Raw genomic sequence first — 25,796 nt, 5'->3', positions numbered from 1 at the left:
CCTCCTGCGCTGGTGACCCCACCCTACATCACGGGACGCCTGCTCCCTTCAGCTCTGGGTTCTGCACCTGGCCTTCCCTGCTAGCTCTCCCACCCCCCACACAACCCACCATCCTCCCACTTTGCAGGGAAGCCAGCTTTTCACAGGCGCCCAAGGACCAGGTGGAGCGGCCGCCCGTCCGGTCCTCACCGGCAGGCCCATCTCAGCAGGTGCGTGGCCCAGCTGGGCTGGGTGCGTGGTCCACGTGGCCTGGGGGGAGGGGAGGAGAATGAAAGCAGGTGTAGCCTCGCTCTGGGTCCTCGTGGGAGTGGGGTCTGAGCTGAAGACCTGGGTGCAGGTAAGTTTACTTAGAGGTGAACCCAGGAAACAGGAGTGAGGGGGAGAGAGCGTGAGGCCGGGAGGGAGAGGCAATGGAGGGGAGGCCGGGGCTCATGGCCACCCTGCAGAGCCCGGTGGGCAGGGCCTCAGACCAGGGCGTTCCTGTCACTGATCCCCTGCCCCGCTGCATGAGGTGTGACCTGGGGGGTAGCCCCCCGCTCTTCCAACTGCAGGGATGTTCCTCCTGTGGAGGAAGAAGCCCCAGCAGACGGGGGCGGGCGGGACTCGGAGCACAGATGATGAATGAATGACGTGGAAAAGCAGCTTTAAGAAGGTTTCAGGGCGCAGACTAGGGATGGGAAGAGCCACCCCCCTCTGCCGGAGCTCACCCCCTCTGTGGGTCTCAGCTTTGCCTCGGAAATGGGGCGGTGCCAGGCCACAGAACATCCGGGAACGCGGGCCGGAGCTGATGCCCATCCCTGCAGCTCCGGTGGGATCTGAGAGGCAAAGGACACGAGGACACAGCAGACGGGAGACAGGGAGGTGGCGCGGGTGTGTGGCTTGGCCTTGGGGGCAGAGCAAAGGGCAGGGACCGAGCACCCCCGGCAGGGGCCATGCTAAGAAATTGGGACTTTCTTTTCCGTCAATCACAGGCCACCCTGCAAGCTCCACAGGCCTGAGAAACAGGCCACAGGTCAGGGGAACCCCTGCCAGGGAAGGGTGACCCCCACATCCTCCCTCCCACCCCACCCACTGCCCTGCAGGTACGACACCCTCCTCACCGGGGGACAATGAGTGGGAATTCTCCTGGACCACAGAGAAGGTTTCTAAGGAGAGGGCAGAGATGACCGACTTGGTTTGGAAAAACCCAGTGAAGGAGAGGACGGCTGGGAGTAGGGAGTGGGGGGTGGAGGTCAGTGGTTCTCAACCAGCTGTCGCCATCCCGTGGCGCACTGGACATGTGCTGTGACTTCCTCCTTCTTACAGTGACTGGGGAGGGCACCCCTGCGTGGAGTGGACAGGAGCTAAGCATCCTGCCGTGCAGACCACAGCCCCCCAACGATAAAGAGCCACTATGCACAAAGGCCGAAACACCCCCAAAGGGGGCTGGTAGTAGCCCAGGAACTGAAGGACCTATTAAGCCTTTAGGAGAAAGAGGCCGGCCACACCCGCAAAGTTCTGGGCTGCATAGCCAGCTAGCTGAACATTTAGGGATATGAGGGGGACACCAGGATGGGGGTACCTGGGGGCCAGGGCTGGGCAGTGAGCGAAGAGTTTGGATGGAGACAGCCTTGCTGTGCGGTTGTCACGGGAACCATGATGGGACTGGCCAGTGAGCACCACCAGCTACCTGGTCTCCACAGGCGCTCACAGGGGAAGTGGACAGAGAGAACCGAGTGCTCCTCCAGGCCCCTCTGCAGCAGGGTCCCCAGGTCGCCAGCCGCTCGGGGCTGGGGGCCACACGGAAGGACGGGGCTGGGAGAGAAGCGAGGCACCTCCTGGAAATTCTGCTATCTCCAGCAACCCCACCGGTAGCTCGGTAGCTCGAGGGGGACTGGAGATGCTAATTTCATTTTGTTAGCTCCCAGCAGCCTCCGATTACAGCAGTCAGGAGGGAGGAAGCAAAGCTGATGTGTTTTAAAAAGCCGCAGTTCTGCGCTGTTTTTAATTTAATGCTGCCGGTAAAAGATGCCGCCTTGGAGTCGCTAATGATCCTCGTGAATTATTTTGGTTGATTTGCACACCCCTCTGACTTTAAATAACGAGGGAGGAAGGAGAGCCGGGTCTCCCGGAGCTTCCAACCTGCCGCTGGAAGGTGATGTGGCTGCAACGGGGACTCAAGGGTGTTTTGCTCTGAACCGTGTTTCTCCCAGGGGGGCCCATGGCCTCCCCCAGCCACCACCCCAGTCACTGGGCATTTATAAACAGGGCATGAACTTGAGACACACCCTCCGGTCCCCAAGCCACGCCGTGGTCGCCAACCAGATAACGGTGCGCTCAGCCTGGCACGCCTCTGCCCGCACTCCGAGGCTCGCTCTCTGCTAAGAACCAGTGTGACTTGCCCTGTGTCCCCGAGGAGCCCGGGGCAGCTCTGAGAGGTCGGGCAGCATGCTCAAGGTCACCCAGCTGGGAAGCGATAGATGCAGGGCTCAGGCTCACTCATGAACACAGGACCTTCTGGTGTGATGCAGTATTGGACCTGCAGGGCTGCAAGAAGTAAGTGAGCAAATGAACTCCCCTCTAGGTCCAGTGGGCTCCGGCGGAACTGTGTCGGCCCGAAAGATCAAGACAAAAGACAGAGAGGAAACGGGAAACCCTCCTTCCAGACCCCAGCATCCGACAGGTATCCGATTAGCAGCGGCACCCCAGGGTCCTGCTTCTGCCACCTGCCCCAGGGCCCCAGGGCAGACGTGTCTGCCAGGAAGACAGAGCCTGGCGGTCCCAACAAGGGTCCAAAAGGAGCCTCCATTTATCTTGATTCACTGCCCGTCTCCATCAGGGGAAATGTCTCCTGTCTGCCCGTGTCCCTTCCTTTCTCCTTCCGCTCAAAATAAAATTAGAGGCAGCTGGCAAGAGCCTGAAGCCCCCCCAAATTTTCGTTCCTCATCTGTCATGTCAAAGGCAGAGCTTTGAGGCTGCAGCTGGGAGTGAGGGTCTCTGCTGGGGGCAGCAGGTTGGGGACAAGGGCTGGGAAGGAGCCCAGTTCCGGAGACGGGTGGAGGGTGGGGAGGCTGGGCTCTCTGTCACCAGGGGGTCAGGGCAGCTGCATTAGGGATTCAGCCCCAGCGGGGAGGCTTTGAACCTGGCTGGGTCCAGACAATCAGAAAAACAACCTGAATCATGAGCGGAGAAATAGAGACCCTGGGAAGCCTGGCAACTTTCCTGTTCAAGGAGAAGCAATCAGTGTCTGCAAAACGCTGCCGCCTTCCACCGCAGGCATCTGGAGAGAGTGAGGGCCACGGAGACAGGGCCCCTGGGTTCCAATCCCAGCTCTACCACTTAGCAACCGTGTGGCCGCGGGCAAGTTAGTGAGCCTCCTTCAAACGCCATTCGCCTGATGCCAAGCGGACCTGGCGGGAAGCGGATGGCACTTTCCTGCTGACCAGGAGGAAGATGTATTGAGAATATCAAGATGGTGACAAGGGAGCATCCAGCCAAGGGTGTTTCTGTGCACAAGGCCCAGGGCACTCCCCATGGAGCTGGCCCCGAAGGGACGCTTCACCCAGCTGGGAGGGTTCCAGGGAACCGCGGGGCAGTGAAACTTCGGAGCTGCCACAGGTGTGAGCGACCTGGAGAGGCCAGCCCTGTCACCTTGCTGCAGGAGAAGGCCTCGGACAGGGACCTTCGGTGGAGGACCAGCTATGACCTTGGGGGGGAGATTGGGGGCACTGGGAGACCCCCACCCCCTTTCCCCGGCCATCTAGTTCCTGTCCTCTGTGCCACCCACGCAGCAGCCGGAGTCAAGAGCGCCTCGCCTCAGGGGTCCGCGTCGGCGTGCGACCCAGCTCGGAGCCGGTGGAGAAAGGTGTTGTCAGGGGGACTTACGGAATCCACCCGGCGGTCGAAGCGTCTGATACCCAGGGGCCCTTCTAAGAGTATTTCCGCTTCTGCCTGGGTGTGTGTCACTTCCCAGTGTCCTTGTTCTTGATGCTCTTCTCACTCTTTCTCTTGGCTGTTCCTAGGTTCCCGAGGGTGGGGCCCGCTCAACAAGTCTTTGTAACACAGTGGGACCTGCCGGCCGGGCGGACACAGCGGGTGTCTCTCAGCAACGCTGGCTGTGGGGTGAAGCTGCCCGAGTGGGAGCCACTTACTTATGGGAAACCCCGGTGCTGCCCCTGAACTCTGCCTCTGCGGTGAGCCGGGGCGGGAGGGGGGCCGAGCAGGAGGTCCCCAGGCTCTGTGTGCCCCCAGCCAGCCAGGCAGAGGCCGCAGCCCTCGGGGCCCAGCAGCCAGACACAGGGAGGGGAAGGGGAGCTGGGAGCTGTAGAGGCTCTGGGCGGAGGGGGGGCTGGGTGGAAATCGGGGTGCTTCAGGACCCAGACACCAGCCAACACTGGAGGCCTCTGCCCTCCAAGCCCTCCTGCCAGCCCTCAGGGAGAAGCCACAGGGAGATGTCCTCAGCTCTAAGACTGCAGTCACACCGGCCAACACGCTAGCAGTGTCACCCTGCCTAGGGCAGAGCTCCCTGACCAGATGTCACTTAGTCCGGGTGGCGCAGAAACACTCCAAAACAGGGCCGGCCTCGGAGGATGCACTGTCCGCTCTGCTGGTCAGTCCAGGCCACACCCCCTGCCCCCAGGATGCCTGTGTGCACTGCCCAGCCCTGCCCCCGGCATTTCCTGGGCTGGGGACCACTTTACTTCTCCATCTCTCCAAACTGCGTCCCCACGGCATGGCTTGGTTCCCCACAAAGCAGACACTGAGAGAGGGTTTGAGGGATACAGGGTCTCTGGGGGGAGCAGGGAAGTGATCCAGCGAAGAGAAAGCAGCCAGGGAAGGGCTGTGAGTAAGCCAGCTGCCGAAGAGGGCAACCGGGCTTACTCCATGGGGAAACTCGAAGAAACAATGCAAAGCACACAACTTGGAATCATCCACCCCCAGCCCTCATGAGGGCTCAGTGGACATCAACTCACGAGGGTCCCTGGCTGACGGGGATGTTCATTCCAGCCTTTGCTGGCTCATGAGGACAGAGCGAGGGGCCCCCGCAGGCTCTGAGGGGCCAAAGCTGCAGGTGGCTGTTAGCTGTGTCCGCTTCACCCTCCAAGGCCCCGCATGCACTGTGCTCGCCACAAGCATTTATTGAGTACCTACAGTTTGCACCGGGCTCAAAAGCAGATCCAGACAAAACAAGGTATTGCAGGACCAAATGGGGGACCAGGCACACAGCAAAGCCATCCCAGTACAGTGTCCCAGCAAAGCCGTCTGATGTATCAGTGGAGGGAGGGGGGAAGTAGGAAAAGCGCCATAAGGGTGTCATCTTTGCTCTGGGTGTCTTTTAATATCATCTGTGCATTGATGACTCCCAAATTTACACGTCAGCCTGGACCACTGCCCTGAATTCCAGAACGGTAGCTCCAACTGCCAACTTGACATTTCCTCGTAGAATACAGATCTGTATCAGTTATGTACTGCTACATAACAAATAAGCCCAACAGTTAGCAGTTTAAAGCCTCCAATGTTTATGATCTCACATCGCTTCTGAGGGTCCAGAGTCCAGCAGTGGCCTCGCTGGGTGGTCCAGGGCCTCTCCGAGGCTGCTGTCATCTGAAGGCTGGACTGGGGCGGGAGGACCGCATCTGCGCTCACTCCCGTGGCTGTTGGCTGGAGGCTTCAGTTTCTTCCCGCCCGGGCCTCTCCAGGGGGCAGCTCCTGATACACGGCTGGCTTTGCCCAGAGCAAGTGACTCAAGGAAAGAGGCAGAGAATGGACAGACAGGAGGTCCGGTCTTTTATGACCTAATCTCAGAAGTGGCCTGTTATCAGCTCTGCCATATGCTATTGGTCACACAGCCCAGCCTGGTGGGAGGGGGCCACTCAGGTGGGGATCGCTGGGGTCATCTTGGACACTGTTGACCACAGGATCTCAAACTGAACTTGCCCCAAACAGGACTTCTGAAACCTCTCCCTTTATACACAAAATCTCATTTCAACATCTTATATCGTACTAAGTGCCAAATCCATCTTTCCAGTGGCTCAGGCCAAACCCTTGGAGACATCATTGACTCCTCTCTTTCCATCCCACCATGTCCAATTCTTCAGCAAATTCTGGTAGCTCTGGCTTCAAAGTAGATCAGGATTCTGACCCGTTTATCACTTCCATTGCGACGCTTCTGGCTTCGGGCAACTGGTTGACCATCTTTCACCTGGATTGTTACAATGGGCTCCTTAGACGTTCCCCAGGTCCCATCTTTGAGCCCCCTACAGCCACAGTGGTCCTGTTACAATGAGACACTTCTCTGCTCAAAACCCCCTCTTGAGAATAAAAAGTCCTTAAAGGGATTTATAAAGCCCTACACTATCTGACCCACCACCATATTCCATTACTGCCCTGCACACACTCCATCCAGCCACACTGGATGTTCCTCACCCACTCCACACACACTCCTGCCTCAGGGCCTTTGCACTTGCTATTCCCTCTGCTTAGAAAGCTCCTTCTCCAGGGATCCACATGACTGGTTCTCTCATTTCCTTCAAGTCTTTCTGCAAAGCTACCTGCTCTCTGAGGCCACCCCTGGCTACCCTACTGATAAAACTGCACCCCTGACACTTCCTAGTCCCTTCTCTGCTTTGTTTTCTCCACCACTGTGCCATATATCTAATTTACTTTTCCTGCCTGATGTCTGTCTCCCTCATTAGAATATAACCTCCGAGAGAGTGATGATGATGCTTGTTCATTTTTTCACTGTTCTGTTTATAGCATCTAGAAATGTGACAACACATGGATGCTCCACAATGTTTGTTGAATGGCGAGAAGGTGGGAATGTGAAGGATGGTGTTTTAGTTATCTGCTGCCTCCTAACGAACCACCCAAAATGGAGAGGCTCAAAACAACAGCAACCACGTGCTTGGCTCCTACGTCTGCACTTTGGGAAGGACTAGGAAGTGAGCTCATCTCTGCCACAAGCGACAGTGGCTAGAAGGGGGTGTGGCCTGACAGCTGGGGCTGGAGGTCTGGCAGCTCACTCACTGATGCCTGGCGGTCATTACTGCCTGTCCTCTACGACCTCAGCTGGGGACACCACACTGGCCTCTCGGTGTGGCTCTTGGCTTCCTCACAACACGCCTGAGGTCTGGGAGCAACTGTCCCAAGACGCAGGACGTTGAAGCTGCTCATTTCTTTTTTTTTAATCCTCACCCGAGGACATTTTTCCATTTTTTGTACAGACAGAGTGGGAGGGAGAGAGAGGAAGAGAGAGAGAGAGAAACATCGATGTGAAAGGGACACATCGAGTGGCTGCACCCGCACGACCAACCAGGGCCGGGGACAAACTGCAACCGAGGTACGTGCCCTTAGCGGGAACCGAACCCGGGTCTCTCTGGACCGCAGGCGGATGCTCTAACCGCTGAGCCAAACCGGCCAGGGCGAAGCTGTTCATTTCTTAAGTCCAGGCCCGGAAACTGATGCGGCATTATTTCTTCCATAGTCTACTGGTCAAGTCGTCACAAATCCAGATGCAAAAGGAGGCATGGGCCCCGCCTTTTTTTCTTTAATTCTTTTTCTTTTTTTAAAAAAACTATGTTTTTATTGATTTCAGAGAGAGGAAGGGAGAGGAAAAGAGAAATAGAAACGTGGATGAGAGAGAAACATCTACCGGCTGCCTCCTGCACGCCCCCTACTGGGGATCAAGCCCAAAATCCCAGCATGTGCCCTGACTGGGAATTGAACCAGCGACCTCCTGGTGCGCGGGGCAATGTTCAACCAACTGAGCCACACGGGCCGGGGGACCCCACCTATGGGAGAATCAGCAGGGAGTTTGGGGGCCATGCTTAAAGGCCTCCGCAGGAAGGGAACGAAAGGCAGCATGGTCCGGGCACCTACCTTGTGCCAGGCTCAATGTAGGACGTTTCCATTTGTCATCTCGTGGGGAAGAGCTTGCCCCACGCTGCGTTGTGGAAAAGTATACGTGTTGCCCGTGTCTGTTCCAGAACATGGAACCCAGGACTCTCCAGGAAGCCCGGGTTTTTCTCCAAATCACAACCCCATTTCAAGGAAGAGAAAGACATTCCTGGTAAGAGGGAAAGTCTGTGCCAAACCTTGAGGCCAGGAAAGAGAAGTGGCGAAGAGGACCCCTCTGCAAAGGCCTTGCCAATGCATCAGGCCCCTGGTCGCCTCTCTCTGCCCTGCCCCCTGGGTCCTCCAGAGATAGTCCGGGACTGTGGAGATTCCATGATGCCGTGGGGGGACGTTTCTGCTCTTGGGTTGCGAGCCCATTAGAGGCAGGGCGTGTGGGCTGGGCGGCTCCCGGTTCCATAGACTCTGGCCGAGCTCGGGACACTGCCAGGCAAGCATGAACGTGGTGACCCGCGGAGGCGCTGGCCTCCATCACCCAGCTCCCCATTCTAAGACTGAGGAAGCGAAAGCTGGATTCCCCAGGGAAGGGGATTCCGTTCCAGACCAGAACGTTCGGAGTCTTTCCCAAGAGGGCTTTGCCGAGATGGCTTTGAGTTTCAGGCTGTGCCGAAAAACGGGTGGACGGGAGTTTCTCAACTGGGCGCGATTGACCTTTTGGATCGTGTCATTCTTTGTTGGGGGCTGTCCTGTGCATCAGAGGACATGTAGCAGCATCCCTGGCCTCTGCTCTCTAGATTCAAGTAGCAAGCCCGCCTCCTCCACGGAGGTGATGACCACCCGTGTCTCCGGACACTGGCAACCCTCCCCAGGGGGCACGACCACCCGGGTTGAGCAGCACGGCACTGGGGAGATGTTAAAGCAGCCTTGCCCGTAGCTCTGGGCCCGTTTGATGTTCTCTCCTCCAGCTCAGTTACACATCCGGGTCCTTTTCACCTTCCGGACCCCGTGAACACTCACTTGACCGTGTGGCCCTTTCACTCTGATCATCGGAAGGTCGAGCCCCCGCTGTGCAGGTGGGGCCTAGTGGGCACACCTCTCCGGCTCATCTCTGCTCCGTTCTGGGCCTCTCTCCTCTCGCTCGAGCTTCTATTTGCACCGGCCGTCCTCTGTGTGACGCATTCATTGGGCTGCTTGAAATCTCCTGGAAGAACGAAGGACACAAAGAGGAAACAAGTAACTGATGCGCAGGGAAGTACCCATGGGGATGACGTCACAGAGCAGCACTGGCCTGGAGGGACGCGAGACGGCCGGTGAGGAGGAGCCTGGGAGGGTGCAGAACCAGGCTTGTACCAGCCAGCCGCAGGGCAAGGCAGGTGGGGGTCACCCAGGGTGACCTTCCGGGGGGACAAAGCCTCTCCCTAGGGAAGGGCCGTGCTCTGCCTCCTTTCTGTGCCCAGCAAAGTGTTTTAATAGGTGGTGTTGGCCCATGGGCGACCCAACTGGCCAGCCATGTGAATGGACCATCTCGAAAGGGGATCACCCAGCCCCAGATGAGCCTCTTGTACTGACTGACACAGAGCAGAGACAGGCTGTCCCCACCCAAGTGCAGATCCATGAGCAAAATAAAGGTAGTTGTTTTAGACACCACGTTTTGGGGTGGTTTGTCACCCCGCACGAGAGAGCTGGAAATCTTGCTTACGTCATCTCACCCCCCGAGGCTCAGTTTCCTCATCTGAGCTGTGAGCCTTACAGGGCCCGCGAGGCCGGACGCAGGGAAGGGACCATCAGCAGGTGGCAGTGTCGCTGCGCAGGAGGGCAGGTACAAAGCCGAAACTCAGCCGCCGGCAGGCAAACGGGGAAGCGGTAGCATGGGGCTCCCGCCTGCGCCCAAAGACGCCTAGAAGGACCTGCAGGACTGCGGACGCAGCAAGAGGGGACGTCCCCACCCTTGTCTGGCCCTCTTTCTCTCTGTTCTCACCTCTGCCGCCCAGGTCTCTGTTACCGCCTGCATCCGCGGGCAGAGTCTCTCTCCTGAGTCCCTCGTGTGTACATTCGACATTGCCCACTGCGTGCTTCGAACCCTGACCTCAGCGTGTCCAAACCCAGCCATACGCCCATCAGCTTGACCTCCTGCTCTCCCCAGCGAGTGAGTGGTTCTGTCCAGGGCCATGAGCCATAAACTGGCCACCCTGCCTCTCCCTCCACCCCACCCCCACAGCCTAAATGTCAGTGAGTCCTGATGGTTTTGCTTCCTAAATACCATGCACACCGGTCCACTGCTCGCCAGCCGGACTGCGTCCCCTCCCGTCATCTCCTGCGTGGACCAGGGCCACGTCGTCCTGTTCCCCACACAGCAAGAGCCAGCTGCCAAAGACCAATCGAGTCATCTTGCCTCCTGCGTGAACGTTTCTGCCGGTTACCTAGTGTTCTCGGGACAAAGAACTGTGCCCTGTCATCGCCTGTAATGGGCCCCCCGAGGTCTGGTCCCTGTCCTGCCAGCCTGTTCCACCTCAATTCATTGTCACTCCTGCCCTGCTCTCTGGGTTTCAGCCACACTGGCTTCTTTCAGTTCCCCAAGCTCTCCATCTTTCCCCCCGTCACAGGGCCTTTGCACGAGCTGTTCCCTCGTGCGCGCCCAGCCACCCACCTCCAACACACACTTTCAAGGAGCCTCCCTGCCCTCTCTGACCAGACCAACCCCTCTCTGCTCAGCCCCACTTGTACCAAGTGGTATCTCTCCTTCGTGGGACTAATCTCCGTTGTGTGTTTTTTTATCCTCACCTGAGGACATTTTTCTATTATTTGTTCAGGTAGAGTGGGAGGGGGAGAGAGGAAGAGAGAGAGAAACATCGATGTGAAAGGGACACATCGAGTGGCTGCCACCCGCACAACCGACCAGGGCCGGGGACAAACTGCAACCGAGGTACATGCCCTTAGCGGGAACCGAACCCGGGTCTCTCTGGACCGCAGGCCGACGCTCTAACCGCTGAACCAAACCGGCCAGGGCTAATCTCCGTTTAATATCGCTTTCCTTTCTGCAACTCTCTGACGGATGCCTTCCTTCCAACTAGGCTTGAAGCTCCTCAAGACGGTGGCTGTTTTCCGCTACCATGGTGACCGAAGAAGCTGGTAGAGTGTGCCTTGACGCATGGTAGGCGCTTGACAAACATTCGCTGAAAGGACAGACGCCATGGTCACTCAGAAGGTCGGGCTGCATCTCATGGAGCCAGTGGGACTTGAGCAGACCTTGACGCATAAGTAGGTTTTCTACTGATGGAGTCATCTGGAAGGACATTCTAGGTGCAGGGAACAGAATAAACAAAGAAGTAGGTGCAAGTTTGTGTGTGTGTGTGCACTCGCGCGTGCGTGCACATCTGTGTGTTGAGACAAAGGTCAAGCGAACGGAGGAGCAGGTTGGGAACGAGCGGGACATCCGGGCTCACCGGGTCTTGACGCCAGACAGAGCAGTTGGTATGAGACAAATGGAGGACCAGAGCCGAGCAGCGATCTCAGGCGGGCAGGCAGAAGGGAGGCGGAAGCAAAGCCTCTGAGCACAGGCTGTGGGCACAGGGGTGGGATGGCTGGGAGGCCAGTCAGAAGGCTGGTCAGAGCCAAGGGTGCTCCGGTGAGGACCTGGGTGGTGAGCAGTGAGCATGGAGAGGCCACGGTGGACACGGAGATGTTAAGAAGAAAGCCATCCAGCATGCTGGGGACCACTGTCTGCAGAGGACTCAGCACAAGCAGGGTCCTCCCCCACCCAGCGTGCAAGGGAGCCAGGCGGGCAGGCAGAGGGAGGACCCGCTGTCGAACGTCACTCGTGATCCCGTCTCTGTCCCGGTGGCCTCGGTGCCCCACACTGGGTCCCCTTCTGGTCAAGCGGATCAATACCAGCCATCAGGACTGCTGCAAGGGACAGAGGACGAGGTTAGCTCTCTGTGCAGGACACCCGGAAAGCCCGGTCGAGCAGGGCTGCCTGGATGACTTATTGCATATTAATAATATAAATATGTAAATGTTTCGAGGGCTATATTGATCCCGACACGTGAACCATCCATCATGAGGGTGAGGAATAGTGTGTTATAAATATCAAATAATAAGTCTGCAGCCTAAGACTTATCAATATGGGTGGACCAAGGGGGGGACCAGCCCTGAGGCAATTTTACCAGTGAGAGCAACTCCCAACAGCCCCACCCAGTGTGGGGGGTCATGAGGAAAAGGAGGAGATCAGGGTCCATCAGAGGGACAGGAGGTGCACTCGTGTAGGGATTCCAGGGCGAAATCCTCCCCTTTGTTTCTCCGTGAGCAGGAAGAATAGTCATCGGAGCTCCTGGAATCTGACTCAGTCCACCAGCCAGGAACAGTGCCCATCTAAGTGTGTGTGTGTGTTGGGGAGGGGGGGGTCCCATCTCCAGGACTCGAGGTGATGGAGTTCAGAGGCTAAGGATTCATCTTGAAGTCAGGCCAACCTGGGGTCAAGTCCTGCTGCACCGTTGACTAGCTTTGCAAATGTCACGTGTTTACCTGCTCTGAGCATCTGGTGACTTGTCTGGAAAGTGGGAATGTTGATCTCAGCCTGCAGGGGGCGGTGCAGGTCACACCGTAGACCCCCATGGTGGTCATTGCTGCTGTGGCAGAGCGGCCAGGGGCTCAACCTCTCACGCTGAGTGCTCTTTCCACTAGGAGCCATCATTTCCCAAAGGTACCCTCGGGGTGCTCATGCCACGAGCCACAAATTCCCTGGTCCTGGGAGAGCGGGCTTCATGCTCAGCCAAGTTTACCTGCTGGGGTGCAAGGGGACCAGACTCGTAGCAGGTTCAACGTTCAGGGAAGTCCCGCAGTTAAAAAACAACAACAAACTATTTGATTTTGTTGAACCCAGCATGTCCTAAACGTACGGGCCACAAAAGTCTTTTTCACAGGAATCTCCCTGGACCAACGTGCCACCTCCTCCTCTTCGGGGAAACGCCGGCCCTTGTTTAGCTGGAGAGTGTTCTGGGAGCCCTGCTGGGACCACACCTGAGCCTTGACCCCTGCCCTTCTCTCCCATGTCTCCAAGTAGGTCTGCAGGGCCAGGGGAGGGGGCGGGGCTGCAGGAGGAGGGGGGGGGGGCTTTCACAGTTTGCATGCTATTTCCCCAGTTTGATTGCCTCACACCGGCACAGGAGTGACTTTGGGGAGGAGGGAGGAGGGAGGAGGGAGGAGGGAGGAGGGAGGAGGGGGAAGAGGTGTCTCCAGCTCCTCCTGCCCATCCTCTTCAGGGAGGAGAGGCGGTTCTGCAGAGGTCCACCCATCTCAGGCCTCTGCCCTCCTCCCCACTCAGCCTTCCCCATCCCCCACCCCAGCCCATGCCAGAGGCTTGTCTAACTAAAGCCACCTCCCTGTCACAGCAGTGCCTCTGCCCTGTGCCTGAGCCACGTGGACTTTCACAACCAGCCATCGTTTGATTCAACTCCCCAGACCCAGAGGGGCCAGCTCAGGCACCCCGTGAGCACCGCCACCCAGGTCTGGGGCCCCACGGGTACCCGGCATCTTCAAGGTAATGGGCCCTCTTCATGTGGGTTTGATTTTATTATTATGCCAACAACACACTTGCTTAATTCTCTGCTGTCTTTCTTCGGCACTGTTGATTTACACTGTTAGTGTTTTAATTATACAATTCAGCACTCCTTAAAACATGAAAAACTGCTCAACTTTTCAAGCAATTAAAAGGCAGCAGAGTATATCAGCGGATCGGAGACGAGATAAGTAAATCATGCAATTAAAAAACTCATTTGGTGAAAATGTAGCATCCCACCTAACATGAGTGAGGGTCCCGGGCCTCCTGACAGAACGGCAGACATGTGTCCTCCATCCCACCGTCCCCTGGGCCCGCCTGCCCCCTCACCTCCTCTCCTGCGCGTGGGTGCTCGGCCCAGCCGAGGGGCCTGCACCGGGGGAGTTCATGAACTTGGCTGTGTCTGTCCCCTCGCGGCCTCAGTTTCCCATTGCAAATGGGCTGTATCAATGGGCTGGTGTTTCGTTTTTATTTTTATGTTGGTAAAATGCACATCACATACAGTGGACCACCTTCACCATTTTTTAAGTGTCCAGCTCCGCAGCATTGAGCTTTCACGTCGTTGTGTGACCATCACCACCGTCCTTCCCCAGAACTTCTTCTTGCAAGACTGATGCTCTGTCCCCATGAGGCACCAGCCCCCCATTCCCGGCTGCCTGCACCGCTGGTTGTAAACTGGCCTTTGGGGAGACTCGGGGCTGCATCGGGGCCCTGCCAGCTGCCCGGAGTGGAGAAGGTCAAGGGCAGGGTGGCCACGCGCGGTTCTACTTGAACGTGACGTCCACGGCAGCTCTGTGTCGATGTCCTCGAGCCCCTGGCTCCTGCTTCGGCTTCATCTGAGTACAAGGCAGCAGATTGCTTCCTGGAGCGTGGAAGCAGCTGGGGGAGAGCCTTCCGGATGGGGAGGGACCCGGCGGAAGGGGCTTGAGTTTCTCTGAAGGAAAGCTCCGCCACCAGCAAAGAGGATTGGGGATCTGCTTCTCTGAGTTCCGAGCAGGACAGGAGGAGTCCCCCGGAAAGGGCTGGGCACACCCCAGAACCCAGCCTCCCCACCCACCCCGGTTTTGTCTATCCCCTTCCCCCTGCACACTTGGCATCGTGGCTCCAGGCTGTGGGACCCCTGGAACCAGCGACTCCCCTGCACTCGGACAGTGGCGGGAGTGAGGACAGGAGGTGCACAGCCCCCGTTCATCACACGGGGAGCTGGAAAGCCCAGGGGTGCCACCCACCCCGTCTCGCTGGCCAGGCTCTCTGGAGAGGGATATTGGCCAGGGCGGGAGGGCAGGGGAGGTGGCGGGTGCCTGAGGCTGGCACTGGAGGAGGTGGACAGGCCAACGGAGGCTGCTTGGATCAGCACACCTGGTTCAGGACACCTTGGGGGGACCTGCCCCCCGACCCTGCCAGGTGACAGGACTGTAGGTGCTGAATGGTAGCGCCCGAACCTCAACCAGGTTGATCTCCACAGAACGAGGCCAGGTCAGGGACCCAGGCGCTGGCTCTACCACCAGGGCTCAGGTCTCCTGCAGGAGACCAACCGCACCCAGAGGTGTGCCTGGATCCACACCCCCAAATTGTCTCTGTTAAGAGGAAGACAGGTGGCCCTGGCCAGTTGCTCAGTGGTTAGAGCGTCCACCTGTGGACCAAAGAGTCAGGGGTTTGATTCCCGTCAAGGGCATGTACCTCGGTTGTGGGAGGCAACCAATCATGTGTTTCTCTCACATCAATGTTTCTCTCACTCTCTCTCCCTCCCTCCCACTCTATATAAGAAAGAGGACGACAGATGGAAAATCCTGACTTTTCCTCCTTCGAGGGAACAGAGGGCTTTGCTGCTGTTTTCTTTCCACCTGGATCACCTCCCTTTAACCACACCTGAGGGACCGGCCGAGCAGGCTCTGAACACTGTCCCTCCAGACACGGCGACTTGCTTTGCTGAAGGCGTCTGTCCACTCGGGGTCTCTCCCAGGAGAACAAGATCCCCCAGCCGCTGAGTCAGGCTTTGCTGTGTCCTGTGGGCAGTAGGCTTGGGACACAACCATGTGCGAGTGAGCGGGACAGGTGCACACACAGGTGACCACCCCCTGCCCCTCTGGCGCCAACCTGTCTGAGCGCTGAGCACATCTCTCTGGATCACCTTCCGCTGGGCCACTGCCCCCTCCTGGCCTGGCCCAATCTCTCCTCACTGACACCCAAGCCCCTGCCCACCCTTTTCCCAGGTTCACAGAATATCTCCAACCTGGACCCACACGCTCCTCAAGGTTACACTCCTGAGCAATTTTGGTTCCAGTCTCTACCGGTTTCACTTTGTAATTCCAGAACCTCCATTAATCATTCTTAAGCCCTTTGAATGCAATATTTTCCCTAAGAACTGAGATTTCTTCACAACTCTGCACCCTCCTGCCATCTTCAATTACCTGTGCTCATCAGTCATTAACAAAAGGCATTCGCATATCTATGACTTCTATAGACCTTGATTAATCTGGCCTGGAGTTTCCTCCCAATCTCCCTAATTGGCTGCGGAGTGACCTGCACGGGGTGGGGGTGGGGGTGGGGGTGGGGGTGGGGGTGGGGGTGGGGGTGGGGATGGCAGGCGCCTCTCCGGTCTCAGAGTTAAAATGTTAGAGCAGAAATAGAGTCCTGAGGTATTAAATCCAACTCTTCCTTTTTGCGGATGGAAGAAAATGAGGCCAGAAGAGATGAAATAACACCCCTCTTCCTCCTCCTCCAACCACCCCCAGGCACTATCTCCTCCACTGAGTTTTCTACGAACTCGTTGCCAGAAATACTCTGCAAAAAGTAAAGTGAGGAGGGGGCGGCAGCCCAGGGGATCTGCGATCCAGTGAATTTTGGAAAACCTCAGTACTAGGTCACCGCCTGGATGCTCAGTGTACAGTAGCGGTGCATCAAAGGCCTTCGAGAAGTCTCGCAGCCCAGGGACCTACGGACTCGGAGTGTTCTCTCTTTTCTCTAGACCATCTGATTCAGCTGTGGCCGTGCTATGGCAAAAAATCCCAAAATGAAGTAGCTTAAAACAACAAGCATATTATCTCTCGTAATAACGAGGGGCGGGAATCTGTGGGGGGTGCGGCTGGGTGGTCCCTGCCCAGGGTCTCTCGTGAGGTTACGATCAAGTTGTGGCTTGGGGCTGTGGTCATCTGAAGGCTGGACTGGGGCTGGAGGATCTGCCGCCGACACTGTCCTCGCACAAGCTGGCTCTTGGCTGGCGGCCTCGGCTCCTCATCAAGAGGGCCTCTCGGTAGGGCTGCTGGTGTGTCCTCGTGACGTGCAGCTCGCCCTTGTCACAGTGAGTCATCTGAGAAGGACAGAGAGGGCTGGAAGCTTCAGTGTGTTCTGTGCCATAGCCTTGCAGGTCCTACACCTTCACCCCCACAGTATCCTCTGGGTTTCACAGGTCAGCCATAGTCACTGCGGCAGGGACCACACAGGTGTGGAATGTGAATACCAGGAGATGAGACTCCTTGGGGGCCGTCTCGGAGGTCGACCTCTACACCAACTCACTCTGCAGTCTTGTGAACCCCTAGCCCAGAACCTACTCTCTGGGGATTCGAATGCAACTGAGAAAGGGGTGAGTATCCCAGACCCTCAACTTGATGCAGTCAAGATGAGGTGTCACAGGGGGCTTTGCCTGGCTCAGCTTCCTAAGGACCAGGCGCCAGCCCTTGTCTTCAGCTCCTGCCTGGTCTCATCCTTCAAGGAGGCTCCACCTTCTCCCCGCCGGTCTGGGTGGGGCCTGGCGTCAGTACCGAGCCAGTGAGCTCCGGCCTCCAAGGCAAGGCCCCAAGCCAACGCTCTCTGCGCCTCAGGCCAGTTCCCAGCCTCAGCTCAGGCAAGACTGACCCCTCTTCCAGGTGGAGGGCCCCTTATGAGCTCCGGGCTCCAGTGTGAAGGCAACTCTACTAAGAATAAAAAGTTGCTAACACTTATTAAGAGCTTACGGTAAGCCGGGCACCGCGCCAACAGCTTTCCACGGACTACATCATTTAATTCTCCATTACCCTAAGAGGCAGTTTCTCTATCCCCATTGGATAGATAAGAAAATTGAGGCTCTGGCCAGTCAAGGAATAGTGCCAACAACACAGCGGAAAACGCAGAGATGAAATTAAGCTGGGACTATCTGAATCCAGAGCCCACGCTGCTGATATTAAACCATATTACCTCCAGCTTCCAGGTCACGTGTGTCACGAGGGCGTCTTTTCTGGCTGTAGTAACCCTGTTCTCACATCGGCAGGCGTCCCAGCGACTCCCTCTCCTAGGCCAGTGCTCTGAATCATTCGCTGTTAAAATGCCTTCTACAGAATAATAGTTACCATCATCTACACCAACAAAACGGTGTCTTGTCTTCTCCTGCGCCCTCAAAACAGGTTTTAAAAGACAAATATCTTAAAAGACAACTAATTGTTTTAAGTAAAAACATTACCATTGTATATTGGAACATGTGATATATGTAGCTGTAAAACACCTAACAGTAGCGCCAAGAAATAAATACAATTTTCATGTTGTAAGATTCTTACATTTCATGCTAAGTGTTACAATATTAACTTTAAATATACTGTGGTTAGTCAAGGATGCATAGAACAACCACTAAAACAAACAAAAAAAAAAGTACAAAGATATACAGATTTTTTTTTAAGTTGATGTCTTGAAATTGAATTTTTTTTTGTTAATGAACCTGTACAAAACAGGAAAAGAGAAAAAAAGAGAACAAAACATGTGGGCGATGACTAAAAAACAAACAGGTGTGATGGATAGACTGCTAAATGGTCCCTAATAATCCCCACTTTCTGGTATTCACAACCTTGTGTAAGACCCTCCCCTTGAGTGTAGACAAGACCTGTGACTTGCCTCTAACAATAGAATGTAGCAAAGATGACGGGATGTGTGATGATTACGTTGTAACCAAAACCAAGGTTTGGCTGCCTGACACCACAAAAGCCAAATTTGTGAGACAGGGGCTGCTAAAAAATGAAAGAGGTTTATTCAAGTGCTGGTCACCTGGGGAGATGGGGGACTCTTGTCCAAAGCCCATCTCAACATCTCAGTGCAGGCAGAGGTTTTTATAAGCAGGGAGAGGGACAGCAGAACAAAGAAATCAAGGGGTGGGGGCTGAAAAGGTATCTACGTGTAAGCCAGCACAGTCCATTTTGATAAGGATCTCAAAACTGGTCAAGTGATGTGGTCTGGTGTGCGTCATCCTAGTCTTTATCATCCTGGTTTTACAGTTGAAGGTCAGCAATTCTCCCAGAACTGGGATGACAAGGTCAGAGTCTCTATCTTTTGAAGTTAGTTCCTAGGATCCTTATACAAACATGCTGTTTATCTATAAGACACAGATCAGTCAGAGTCAGCATTTACAGAAACAATGTTAAAAGAATGGTGGGGTGGGTTATAATTACCCACTGTTACAATGTTACATAAGATTGTAACTTCTATCCTATTAGCAGACTCTCTCTCTGGTTTTGCTGAAATAAACTGCTACTTTGTGAGCTGTCCTGTGGAGAAGACCACATGGCAAGTGACTGAAGGCAGTCTCTGGCCAACAGTAATGAGAAACTGAGGTTCTCATTTCAATAGCGTGCAATGAACTGAATCCTGCTGGCAACACTGGAAGTAAATCTTTCCCCAGTCAAGCTTTCTGATGAGACTCTAACCCTGGCCAACGCTTTGATGGCAGTCTTGTGAGAGATCCGTCAGCAGAGGACCCAGCTAAGCCAGAACTAGGTTGTTAACCACACTCTGTGAGATAATAAATGTGTCTCATGTAACCACTGAAATGTGTGGGACTCTGCTATGTAGAATTATCCCCTACAAGATCTGACTGTAACTAGATATGGACCCTATTGTGCATAGTTCAATCCCTTACTTGCCTTGCTTTTATATATTTTTTTTTTCTTTTATTGATTTTAGAGAGAGAGAGATTGAAACATCAATGAGAGAAAACACTGATCGGCTGCCTCCTGCATGCCCCTCCCTGGAGATCGGGCCTACAACCTGGGCACATGCCCTGACCGGGAATCAAACCAGTGACCTCTTAGGTGCATGGTCGATGCTCAACCACTGAGCCACACCGGCTGGGCTCGCCTTGCTTTTGCCTGAGCAACTTTCTTGTTCTTTCACAGACACACCAAGCTCATACCCCCTTAGGTCTCTTGCATTTGGCTGTTCTCCCATTTTCAGAGTTCTTCCCAGGTATTTGCATGGCCGTGTTCCTAAGAGAGGCTCCACTGACCATAATTCTGACAGAAAAGAGATGGCAAGGTCAAACTAGGCAACTGGAGGCCAGTTCAATAACTGGTTTATTTACCTATGACCAGACTATAAGAAGACCACCCAGTATAATGCAGCGTCTGGAGAGAGCCACCTGGCCCTGAGGTGGGGACAAGGAGATAGAACCATTTCCAGGATACGCCGAGCTGCTGGGGTGGGAGCCAGGAAATGATCACTTGAAGTCTCTCTCCCTCCAGTCTCTGCCAATGTTCCCAGCTGGCAAATGCAACCGGAACTCTAAAGGAGCCCTTTGCTACAGCTCAGCCCCCCGCACAGGGGTGGCAGAGACTCTGGGGGAGCCAGCGGACTACCCAGCACGGATGCTGTGACTTCACCTGAACAGCCATTCTGTCACATCCCTTTCGAATTCCTCAGTTCACTATCTGAATTCATTGTACCTATTTGGTTACTTGCCTGTTGCCAAACTCCCCTCCTCTGAATGTAGGCTCCAGGAACACAGGGACCGTGCCTGATTGATGGCTGTGTCCCCAGAGCCCAGAACAGAGCTTCCTATTGAAACAGAGGCAGGACGCTCCCAGGGACACTTGGGAGAAAGCAAATGGGTGGGTATGTAGGTCACTGCCGCCCCCACCAGGCTGGGAGACCTCTGCAGGCAGCCGCATTCTTTCCATCGTGTGTTGTTGTTGTTGTTGTTGTTGTTGCTTTTAACTAAGAGACTTTCTGTTTTTAGAGTAGTTTTGGGTTTGCAGAGAAATAGATCAGAAAGTACAGAGAGTTCCCACATACCCTTTCTATCCACCCACTGTCTCCCCTACTGTTTATATGTTGTATCAATGTGGCGCACTTGTTACAGTTCATGAGTCAATATTGATACTTTATTATTAACTAACATCTATAGTTTAGATTAGTGTTCACATTTTGTGACAAAGGCGTAATGACAGGTGTCCATCGCTACTGATACAAAAGAGTTTCACCGCCCCAAATCCTCTGTGCCTGATTTCTTCATCCTTCACACTCTCCCAAATCCCTGACAACCACTGATCTTTTGACTGTCTCCATCTTCAGAGTGTTGTACAGTCAGTTATACAGCACCTCCATCGTCTCTGATCCCTGGGGCCGGGCACTACAGAGGACCCACAGGGATTGTCCAAATACACAAATGAATGGACTTAGAGAATGCCCACATTCTTCTTTAGAGAAAGAGGAAGAGAGAGGGAGAACATCGATTGGCTGCCTCCTGCATGCCCCCACTGAGGATCAGGCCCACAACCTGGGCATGTGCCCTGACTGGGAATCGAACCAGCGACCTCTTGGTGCATGGGCCGATGCTCAACCACTGAGCCACACCGGCCGAGAGACGCCCACATTCCATGGGGTTTTGAGTACATCGGGAAAGAGTAAGCGGAGGCTCCTTTCCTATTTGGGTAAGAAACCTTCATTTTATTCCCTCTTTTGCCCTCCCCTCCCCCAGCCTCCCTGTGTTCCTTACCCCTTTAAATTATACAGAGATTTCCTCATATGAAAGCTAATTTAGGCACTATAACAGAGACTATATTTAATGTAAATGGAAGAAGTAGAAATAGAAGGATTTATGGTAATAATAACCTGCTTGTAATAACACAGAGCGGGTCACCTGTTCAAGATACAGTGGATTAAAGAGAAGGAAATTTACCTCCCAAAAGGATGCGGTGTCACCAGCAAGCTGCTGGAGCACCAAGTCTTGGCTGATCTTATTAAATCGCATAGATCTTGCCACGCTTTCCCGCGGGAGGAAGGCTACTTCTTTCCCTGGCTCAGACAACGGCCAAAGGGAGACCGGACGTGGAAATGGTGGGTGGGGGGTGGAGGGCGGAGGGCAGTTCTCCAAAAGGCCCAGAGTCAGGGCCTAATGAATGGGGGGCCCCAGGCACACAGCCCCATAGTGGTGACACGCTGCTGGCCACGGCAGAGTCCTCGGGGTGGGAGGGTCATTCCTGGTGGGAGCAGACTGGAAGAGAAGGAAGCAGGAAGCTGTCCCTTTGGGAGGGATGGCTCTGACGTCATTGGTCCATTTCCTCCCCAGATGTGGAGCTGAGCTGAAACATGAAGAGGGAGGTTTCAGAAAGCTGGGGCGCAATGAGTGCCGAGCCCCCAGGGGTGGTCAGCGGTGGCAGGAGGCTTTGGTTGCTGGGCAGCCCTGCACATTTAAAGAAGCCGGTTCAAACCCCAGCCCCTACTCCCAGCCGAGGGATGGCGACCAAACACGTTGTGAAACTTGCTTCATTCACTCCCAGCGCTGAGACGACTCTCGATCCTCGTTCATCCCCGTTAGGAGACTGGTCCAGGACAGTCTGGCCAGGGGCAGGAGCCTCCTCGCTGCTGCGCAGATTCAGAGCCTGGGTGTCTGCCCAGTGGAAGCGCCATCCTCGTTCCCGGGAGAGACGCCAGCCCCCAGCCGTCACCTTCACCTCCGCCTTGGAGGAAGCAGGGGAAATGCAGAACCGGCTGCCTGCCTGCACTCCGCAGCCGGTGGCCCATCCTCAGCCCCTCCCTCCCGCGCCCCTCCCACCCCCTCTCTGTGTTAATGGTTTGTTAGGAAATGGGTAATCTGGAGAGGACCATTAATGCAGTGAACAGAGATATTGCACAAAAGGATTATGGCAGCTTCCCCAGTGCACTGCGGCTTTTTAAATGTGTTTGCATGAAATCACCCCATTATGAGAATGTCCTCATGGGGGAGACGAGGGGAAAGGGCACCGTGTCTGGGAATGAAGGCAAAGCCAGTGTGCTGAGGGAAAGGGGTGGCTTCCAAGAGTCCCCAAGAACTCAGTCTGGGGCTCCTTAAATGACTGTGTCTCCACCGAGGTCTCAAACCAAGGCAGATGCTGCACGTTCTGGGCAGGAGGCCAGTCATCTCCCTGCAGGGAGGGACCTGGGCCTCGGGTCCTTTCCCAGGCACCTGAATGAGGAGGACCTGGGGTGGGGGACACAGGGACAATCCGGCCCCAGAGCTTGCACCCAAAGCCACGACTCACCTCCTTTAGGTCTTTGCTGTGTCTCACCTTCCCAGGGAGTCCTCCCCGACCACCTATTTAATCTGCAGCCCAACCCCCCCATCTCCAGCCAGGCACCCATTCCTCTCGTTTCTGCTCTTTCTTCTTCTCAGTAGCCCTTAGGCCTCCCAACGCACCACTAACTCATAAGGTGGTAAGATCATGTCATCCGACTCCCCACTAGACTAGCCCCCAAGGACAGCACTGTTTTCTGTTCAATTCATTGGTATTTCCCAACCGACTCACCTACTTCTGATAGTAGATGCTCACTGAACGCTCATTGAATGAATGCAGAACAGAGGTGGACTGTTATCCGACCTCATTTGTTCCCATTCCACGTGCTGTTCCCACGTCTCCTGGGAATGTCCATCCAGGCCCAGAGTACCCCGAGCCTAAACCTTATCCCCCAACAGCAAGAGGCCTTTCTAAAAGGATGGGAAACCTGAGACAAACCCAGCGTGTCGCTCAGATTCAAAATTCTGCTCTCCTCAGCAGTGGCCGTGGACACCCACACACTCAGAGGGCCCTCGGGGTGCCTGGGGTTCTAGGGTGACCCTGCAGGAGCCCAGGCAGGTGGCTCCGCCCAGCTCCCTCATCCCCCTGACTGCTGCCCGGCTCCTCCCCTCCCCACCAGCAGATTTCTCATCAGCTCAGATGTGTTTGCACTTGAGGGTTGCAATTAACATTAGCCTGGAAGATGTCCCTTTCATAGGCTCCTGATGAAGCCATTGCCTCAGCACCGCCACCCACCCTCCGCCACCTGCGGGACTGGCGCTCTACCCGGGCTGCGATGGGGTTCCCGCGGGAGCTGCAGAAAGTGATAGAGGTCTGATGACCAAGTCGCACGGACGAGACTTCACATGTCCCAGGCCTGTCCAGGCCAGGGTGCTGCCTTCCTCCAAGGTCCTGCTGGTCCAACTTCAGGCGGCCAGGCCATGGGCCACCCTCTGACTCCGCTGAGCTCGGATGACCGCCACGTCCTCTCTGCCACCCCAGGCCCAAATTGAAGAGGCCGGGAAGGTCACCCCGCGGGCTTTCCATCTCCTGCTTGCCCACTGCTCGCTGGGGGTCTCCCAGCCAGGACTGAGGCCTGACCTGGAGCCTCAAATCCTTATTTCTATGTCCCCCGTGGGGCCCTCTGAAAGGCAGGTGTCCTAGCCTGGGCTCTCCGCAAAGCGGAGCCTGAGAGGAGGACGTGGGTGGGGGGTTGCGTTTGGGAGGTGCCCCGGGGAGCAGGAAGAGTCAGTGGAGGGTGAGACAGGACAGAAGCCGATACTCAAAGGCAGGGCGCTGAGGCTGCCCTGGAAGGCGGGGCTCCCTCCTCCCAGGGCCTCCGGACAAGAGCGTGGGACGCCTCGGGGTTGACCCTGGCAGGACCGGGGCGGGAGCACTGCCCTATTGCCTGGCATTACCCTGCCTTCCGGGCCATAGAGCATCCGGACCAAGCACGGACTCCTGCTGGCATCCTCGGGGCAGCCCTGGGGCAGAAATAGGGATGCTGCTCTGCCTGAGGCACCACCTGGTGAAGCCTGCAGGCAACAGACTCCCGCTGGCCGGGATCAGACGGGCGAGTGCGTGCAGGTCACCGGCCTGGGCCACTGCTCGGCGGGTGAACCTGCTGCAGGCCTTGGGGACGGGCTCATCCCCTCTGCCCAGGTGGGGACTGTCTGCTCCTTCCAGCTCTGCGTACAGAGGGAGGGTGGTGCGCACGAGGGCCTCTTTATGCTGTTTTTCCGCGTCAGAAGCCCGAGGAAACCGGCGGCCGGTGGCCTGCGTAGGCACAGAACAGGACAGCGATCGGACCCTGCCTTCGTGCGGCTGGGGGAAGGCGAGCAGGGAGCCCGCGCCTCGGCCCATCTGTCTTTCCAGCCCAGAAGCCAGCACAGGCTGTCTGTCCCCAGCCTGGGAACGGGCTGAGCTCCGGAGTGCTCGGAACAATCTGCTGCTCGGAGCTCCAGGCTCAGAACACATCTTCCCACTGAAACTACGCGTGCGCCCTCCTCGGACCCCGGCCCAGCCCAGACCAGGCCCTGGGAGCTGGGCCACCAAAGTGCAGCACCAGGGTCAGGGTCAGCTCGCACAGAGGCTGCTGGAGAGCACAGCCAGACAGCCACCGGGAGCCAGGAGCAGAGTCCCCTAGGCAGTGAAGTCAGGGGCTCCCCGCCGCCCCCCAACCGCCGGCAGTGGAACCAAGCAGTTTCTGGGCTTCAGACTTCCGAGGGCGATTCCTAGAGCCAGACAAAGGGCACCGGCAAAGAGGGGGAGGGGGGACCCAGGATGAAGGCCGCGAAGGGCCCGAGGCCTCAGAGGTTAGGAATAATCTCCGGGACCTGCAGGGGAAGGCGGAGAGATTGGGGGGAGGGTGACACCGTGGCCTCGCTCCGATTGTGTCTGAGGTTGGGGGGGTAGCCCCAGCCCAGTGCCGATTGCTCGGCCTCCTGGATCCCCCGCCTTGCTCCGCTCCCAGCTCCTGACAGCCCCTCCTTCGAGGTCCCCGCCCACCTTACCTCCTCAAGCCCCAGCACAGTGCCCACTTCCCACATGGGCAAGCCGAGGTCCAGAATCATCCAGCAAGGCGGTGGCAGAATCCCCCGCCCCAGCCCACCTGTCACCAAGAAGGGCAAAGGGAAGCGTGGTGATGGGATGAGGAAGGCGGGCCAAGCTTTGCCTCGGGGCGGTAGCTGGGAGCACCTCTGGGGGAAATCACAGGTATCCATTTATTTCCCAGGGGCAAAAATAACCATGGAAAACGCCTGCAATTACAGCTCGTCCCCGCTGACGGTAACTGCAGTCTAAGCACCCGGTGATCGGACGACCGGAAACAACGCGACTCGGGCTTTATTTAGGACCTCGCCATCCCCCACCTCAGGCCTATTGACCCAGAGCCCAGTCTGCAAACACTCGACGCGGCCTTGTCCCGAAGATCGGCCACCGGCCTTTGGCAGTCCTCTCTCTCTGGGTTCTTTTTCCTTTCATTCATTCGTTTAACAAACATGAGCTGAGACCCTTCTATACACCAGGCCTTGGGGCTGTGGCTGGCCGAGCCCTGATTCGTGAGCGCTCAGTCCGTAAGAGGAAACCCAAGTCCACCAATGTCCCAAGCCAACCCCCAAGTCTTCCTTCATCCCCCTGCCCCT

Source organism: Molossus molossus, unplaced genomic scaffold (genome assembly GCF_014108415.1).
Source record: "Molossus molossus isolate mMolMol1 unplaced genomic scaffold, mMolMol1.p scaffold_m16_p_19, whole genome shotgun sequence".
Lineage (NCBI taxonomy): Eukaryota > Metazoa > Chordata > Mammalia > Chiroptera > Molossidae > Molossus > Molossus molossus.
Note: the sequence above shows the minus strand (reverse complement) of the source record.